Here is a 6000-nt window from a genome sequence, read left to right as displayed (position 1 = left end):
CATTTCTTTCTCTTCCAGAGATAAGTACTGTACTATCAAAAACTGCCTGAGTATCCGTCCAGAAACAAAACTTATCTATATAGCAGGATACGATTGGTATATGCTTTCTATTTGACCAGAAAGGATCATCTTCTGCACACATGAAGCACTCTGCTTGGCTCTCCTTTCATATCTGCCAAGAAGGCTAATCTCCCGGAGAACTGCATGGTTCACTCCCTCACCCTCAAGTCTCTGCTCAAACATCACCTCTGCAGAGAGACTTTCCCTATCTAATACCTACCCCTGTCACTCTATTTCTTTACTCTCCTTTGTCTCACTACTCTCTCCCATTAAATATATTGTTTCTCTCTCTCTCTCTCTATATATATATATTTATATGAATGTGTGCATATATATAGCATATTTATTTGTCCTCCCCTATGAGAATGTTAGCTCTAAGAGTACAAAGATTTTGCTAGGTTGGGCTGTATCCCCAGCACACAGGACATTGCCTGACAGGTAGTAGGTACTTAATAAATATTTGTTCATTAAATGAATGAAATAAGGGATAATTAATTCCATACAAAGGAACCTTGTCTTTAGTGACTTTGTAAGTTAGGTTAAAGGCTACTTTCTTGCTCAATGCTGGAATTAGGAGGAACTTATTTTTTTTCTATAACCAAGGGGGTCTTCAAACACAGTCTACAGACATCCAGCAGATGACAGTTCCAGCTATTGTTACAGCAGTGTCCTCAACTACAAATACAGCCTATTACCTCTGGCCATTCTAGAGAACCTGAATGCCTGCTCTTTTATGGAGATCATTACAGGTTATCAGAGCCCCTATTATTGAGCAGCTAGGAATTCAGAGGCTAAGCTTTCTCTAACCAACTATCTTATCAATCTTTTAATGCATGTATCATTTCATAAGAAGACACTTCATTTGCATCGGTATTTAAATGACTACATTATAATTTAATTTCAACTGAATTTCATCTTTCTAAAGACTTACAGGTTTTAAATAATTTAGGGAGTGGCCTGTTGTTCAAAAGCAGATAGTCTTGTTATAAACTAGGCATTTGTTTAATGTGGTTCAGGTTCCACAAAAGACTGTTTTTCCCCCGGAAACTCAATGCAAGTCTGTGTCATAATATGTTGGATGGATGGACTGTTATTCATATAACCAGCTCCTTCTTAAAGAGCTTTCAGGTTGTATTTAGTTTTTTTTTTTCCTAGCACATGCAACGCTTCAGTAAATATTGTACATAGATAGCTTGGCATAATTTTGTAGAAGTCTTTGAAAGGAAATTTCTATCAGTGGAATGACCAGATCCAAGAATTTGTCCTCCAGTGTGGCTTCACTAGTCTTAGATTCTTACCTGTAGTGTATCACAGTACCTGGTTCTCCATATCCTGAATATGATACAAGTGAAATATCTACATGTCTGTATACCAAGAGAATTTTAGAATTATGTCTCCGTAATTGTGAATGAGGCTAAAATTGGTCAACATGTTGATTGTATTTATTTTCTTGTGAATTTCCTGTTCATATTTTTCATCTACTATTTTTCTATTTAGCGTTTTCTTTTTGATGGATATAGCAAGTGATTTTTAAAAATCAGTCCCTCTAAAACATAGGGGAATGAGTACTTTTTTTAAAGCTTTATTCTCAAAAAGTAGTAGCAGCAGCAGCAGCAACAACAAAAAAATACCCTACAATTTAGGTCCATCTTTCTTCTGGAAATCAGTTATTTTTCAGTTTCATAATAGTAACTTTTTAAAAGTTCAAAATCAGATGATAGTTGATGGGCAGAGTCATAAATATGCGTAAATATTTGTCAGTCTTAGTAGTAAGAAATACCAACATTTGGTCTTTGTACTAAGAAACACCAAAATTTATCCTAATTTCATATTGTTGAAGGAATAAAATTAATATTAAAAGGAGTTAAAACCATTTTTGTTACAAATTTTTCAAAACTATTTCAATTAACACTCTTTAACTTGCTTTTAAACTACTGAACTTTTTAGAATGTAGTACTTACATTATCTCTACACTTTCTTTCTAATGTTTCAATTTAGATTTTTTTTTTTTTTTACCCTGGCACTAGGTATCCAAGGAAGTTCCTGGATTTTAAAGAAACAATGAATCTTTAAAATCTCCAACATGCTATGACACCAGACATTATTTGAATACTTACCAACTTCCTAGCTCAGGTTGTTTTCACTATCTATAAATCTGTATGGCAGACCGAGGTTAATGAATTATATATTATAGACTCTTTAGCTGAGACCAGGATCTATTAAATTGCTATACTTTAATGCTCACATCAATCACCCAATTCTAAAATAAGAACTTTATTTTTCTTCTGACATAGTTAAGAGATAATTTAAAGGAGTAATACATATTGGACCTTTCTCTTAAAGGAGTGCCCACATCATTGAAATGCTGATGTTTTGAAAACATTTTCTTAACATGGTAGCAATTTACTTAGGTGAAATTATCTGAGCTAAGTATTCCAGAAAAGAGGCCAACTTTGTAGGATGAGTCAGACTCACAATACGTTTAAAGCATGAAAGTTAAATGAAAATGTTTATAAAGCTAATAGCTCAGTAGGTTACAAGTTATTATAGCGGAGTAATATATCTTTTGATTGTCAGAAACTTTCACCATGAAATATTGAATTTTTGACTACACAGTCATTATTCTACATTAAAATGTAAGACGTTATCTCCCTGGAAGCATAAAGATTACTCAAAGAGTTTCTCATTGATCTGCGATTTCTATTTGACACCACTTATTTCACTTATATATGATAAACTTTGTGATGAACAGCCTGATTTAATCTCTCAGATGTGGTGGTGATCACTGTTAAAATTTATTATTCATGACATACAATAGCTGGGGTCATATGTGGCATTGCTATAATATAAAGTACAGACACTCTTCTGAGCATTCCACATGAATTATCTCATTTCAACCTCACAACAATTCTAGAAGGTAAGTACTGTTAAATCTAATTCCTAGGGGAAGAGTCTGAGCACAGAGATATTTATTTAAAATGGCTATAGCCTGAATAACTCAGACAAGTGGATGATAGAGCTGGCTGGCTAACTCGAGCATCCATAACCTTCATTATGTAGTTCCTTCCTGTAGAAACACTATCATGGCCAGCCTGCTGGTGTTTGCTATCCCACTAGTCTGCCACCTGCTGCTTTTCCCCACCCTCTCCTGTAAGGCCACAGATATCAGACACACACACACACACACGCATGCACACACATGCACATACACACTAGAGGTAAAGAATTTTAACAGTTTAGAATACAACCGCCAAAATGTTCTATTGTCTCCTCTTCATGTTTAAAGCCTTTCTCACATATTTGCAACACCATTCAGGCTTTTTTCTGAAAGGACGTTTTCATTCCATTCACATATATCTGCCTTTTATGATATCTGAAAAAGTCACCACTTTCTGAACTTTAAATTCCAGATTCTTTACACAGAGAAAACAGCCCTTCTCCTCTGTCAAATAAAAGCAGTAGGTAAGAGTTGAAGCAACCACTTAGATAAAACTGAAAAATCTGAGAAAATTGTTTTGCCTCAATTTCAAGTCTTAAATAATAACTTCTTGTTTGAAATATAATAAGCTCACTGTGCAGGAAGAAAGAAATTTAGTGTTATTTTACCAAAGCCAATCCATTGTCTACGTATAACACGTTTCTGTCACTTGCAACATTCTGAAAGGATTCAGTAGAATTTGGTAGCAAGAATGTCTTAAAACTAAGCAGATAATAAGTACTATTACATATGTTCAATTGGTTTTGTAAAGATGTTTAATTATTTTCTTCTTAGCTGTCATTTGATACTCAGGCTTTCCCATTCCTGACAATAGTAAAACACTAGAAGGTGAATTTAGAAATACACTGAGAGGAAAACAAGACTGAGCCCTCTTCAAACCCATACAAAAAGATTGTGTTAGACTGGAGTTAGAACCAAAGCAAGATTAAACATCTAAGTTGCAGGTACATAACACTACACGGCACAGGATTCTAAAGAACGATCTCTGTTCCTTAGAGCCTGTTTTGCTAAGGTAGAGGCTATGACTAGAAAAAAGGAATAGAAAATACTTGAATAGCATTAACATCATTCCAAATTGGCTTTACTGTAAGGGACCTCAGAGTTTATTGGTGGTGTGGCTGAAACGTGTCCTGCATTTGACTATGTTGTGTTCCATACTAAGGAAACAAACACTGATAGCTAAAGTGATTGATACACGCTATTGCGGATCAGTTTGCTTTGTAAGATGATCATGAATACTTACTTTGCAGTTCACAAATATTTCAAGCCTCTCGAAAGACAGTTTTTACTTGGGCAAATGGCTTCACGATCACAATAAATCCTTGGGAATCTTCATCATACTCTCACAACTTAAGTATAAGCAAAATGCAGAGTGTGTAAAAGGTACACATTCATGGTTTGAATAAACCTTAGTGCTCATTTAATTCAACCTTTTCCTTTTACAAGGGAGGAAAAGATCATCCAGACTGTGAGTGTTAAAACAGTATGTTTGTCATAAAGTGAGGGAGAAGCCAGAAGCAGAAACAAAACTCCCTGTGGACACTGGAGCTTCTGACTCTTGGGATAATGACCACAACTTTGAGCCTGGCCCTATGTGCTGGCTGCCTCTGTCTCTCATCAGACGCTCCTTTTACTCTTCTCCGGCCCTTTCCACTTCCTCAAATGCACCAGCCTCTTCCTAGATCACGGATTTCCAAACTGCTGCTTTTCCCACAGGTTTCCCCTAGTTAATACCTACTCAACCATCAGCTTTTACTAATGCTTTATTACCTCCTCCAGCATGTTTTCCTATCTCTTGCCTTCTCATCGTGTTTTCATACTTACATTTATTTGCTTATTAAATTAATATTCACCATGCCCCCTGTGGACTCTCCTTTCATTTTTCATTCCCATTCTGTTGCCAGCATAGTGACTGATACACAGAACATATTCAATATGTATTGTTAAGTAAATGAATGCTGTGGATGGATATATTATTTCCATTGAGGCAGGTTTGGTGAGGCTGAAGTTGTGGATAAGCTGAGTTACTAAGAGGATGCAGAAAGAACAAACAAAAGGATTTTTGTTAGGAAGACAAACTTTTTCTATTTCCTGTTTAGCTCAATGTCCCTACTGATTGCCAGTAGGGCAATTCTGTGATAATTGGTTCCATCACAGATGGATCATTCCCCAGTTCTTTTGTAAGGACACATGTAACTTTAACCAACGTAGATACAAAAGGGCCAATACATTAGACTATTGAAGCTGAAAAAGGCATTATAAAACTCCTGCTTAAATGCTCCATTTTATTTTATTTTTAACTTTTATTTTAGGTTCAGGGATATATGTGCAGGTTCATTATATAGGTAAATTGTGTGTCACAGGGGTTTGGTGTACAGATTTTTTCATCATGCAGTTAATAAGCACCAGATAGGTAGTTTTTCAATCCTTGCCCTCATCTCACCTTCCACCTTCAAGTAGCCCCCAATGTCTGTTCTTACCTTCTTTGTGTTCATGTGTACTCAATGTTTTGCTCCCACTTATAAGTGAGAACATGTGGCTTTTTTTTTTTTTCTTTTCTGTTCCTTTGTTAGTTTGCTTAGGATAATGACCTCCAGCTCCATACATGTTACTGCAAAGGACATGATCTCATTCTTTTTATGGCTGTGTAGTATTCCATGATGTGTATTGTGTGTGTGTATCACATTTTCCTTATCCAGTCTACCGATTTATATTTTTTTGGATATATACCATGGTGTGTATTGTGTGTGTGTGCGCGTGTGTGTGTGTGTGTCACATTTTCCTTATCCAGTCTACCGATTTATATTTTTTTGGATATATACCATGGTGTGTATTGTGTGTGTGTGCGTGTGTGTGTGTGTGTGTGTCACATTTTCCTTATCCAGTCTACCGATTTATATTCCTTTGGGTATATACCCAATAATGGGATTGCTGAGTCAAAT

Source organism: Chlorocebus sabaeus, chromosome 9 (genome assembly GCF_047675955.1).
Source record: "Chlorocebus sabaeus isolate Y175 chromosome 9, mChlSab1.0.hap1, whole genome shotgun sequence".
Classification (NCBI taxonomy): domain Eukaryota; kingdom Metazoa; phylum Chordata; class Mammalia; order Primates; family Cercopithecidae; genus Chlorocebus; species Chlorocebus sabaeus.
Note: the sequence above shows the minus strand (reverse complement) of the source record.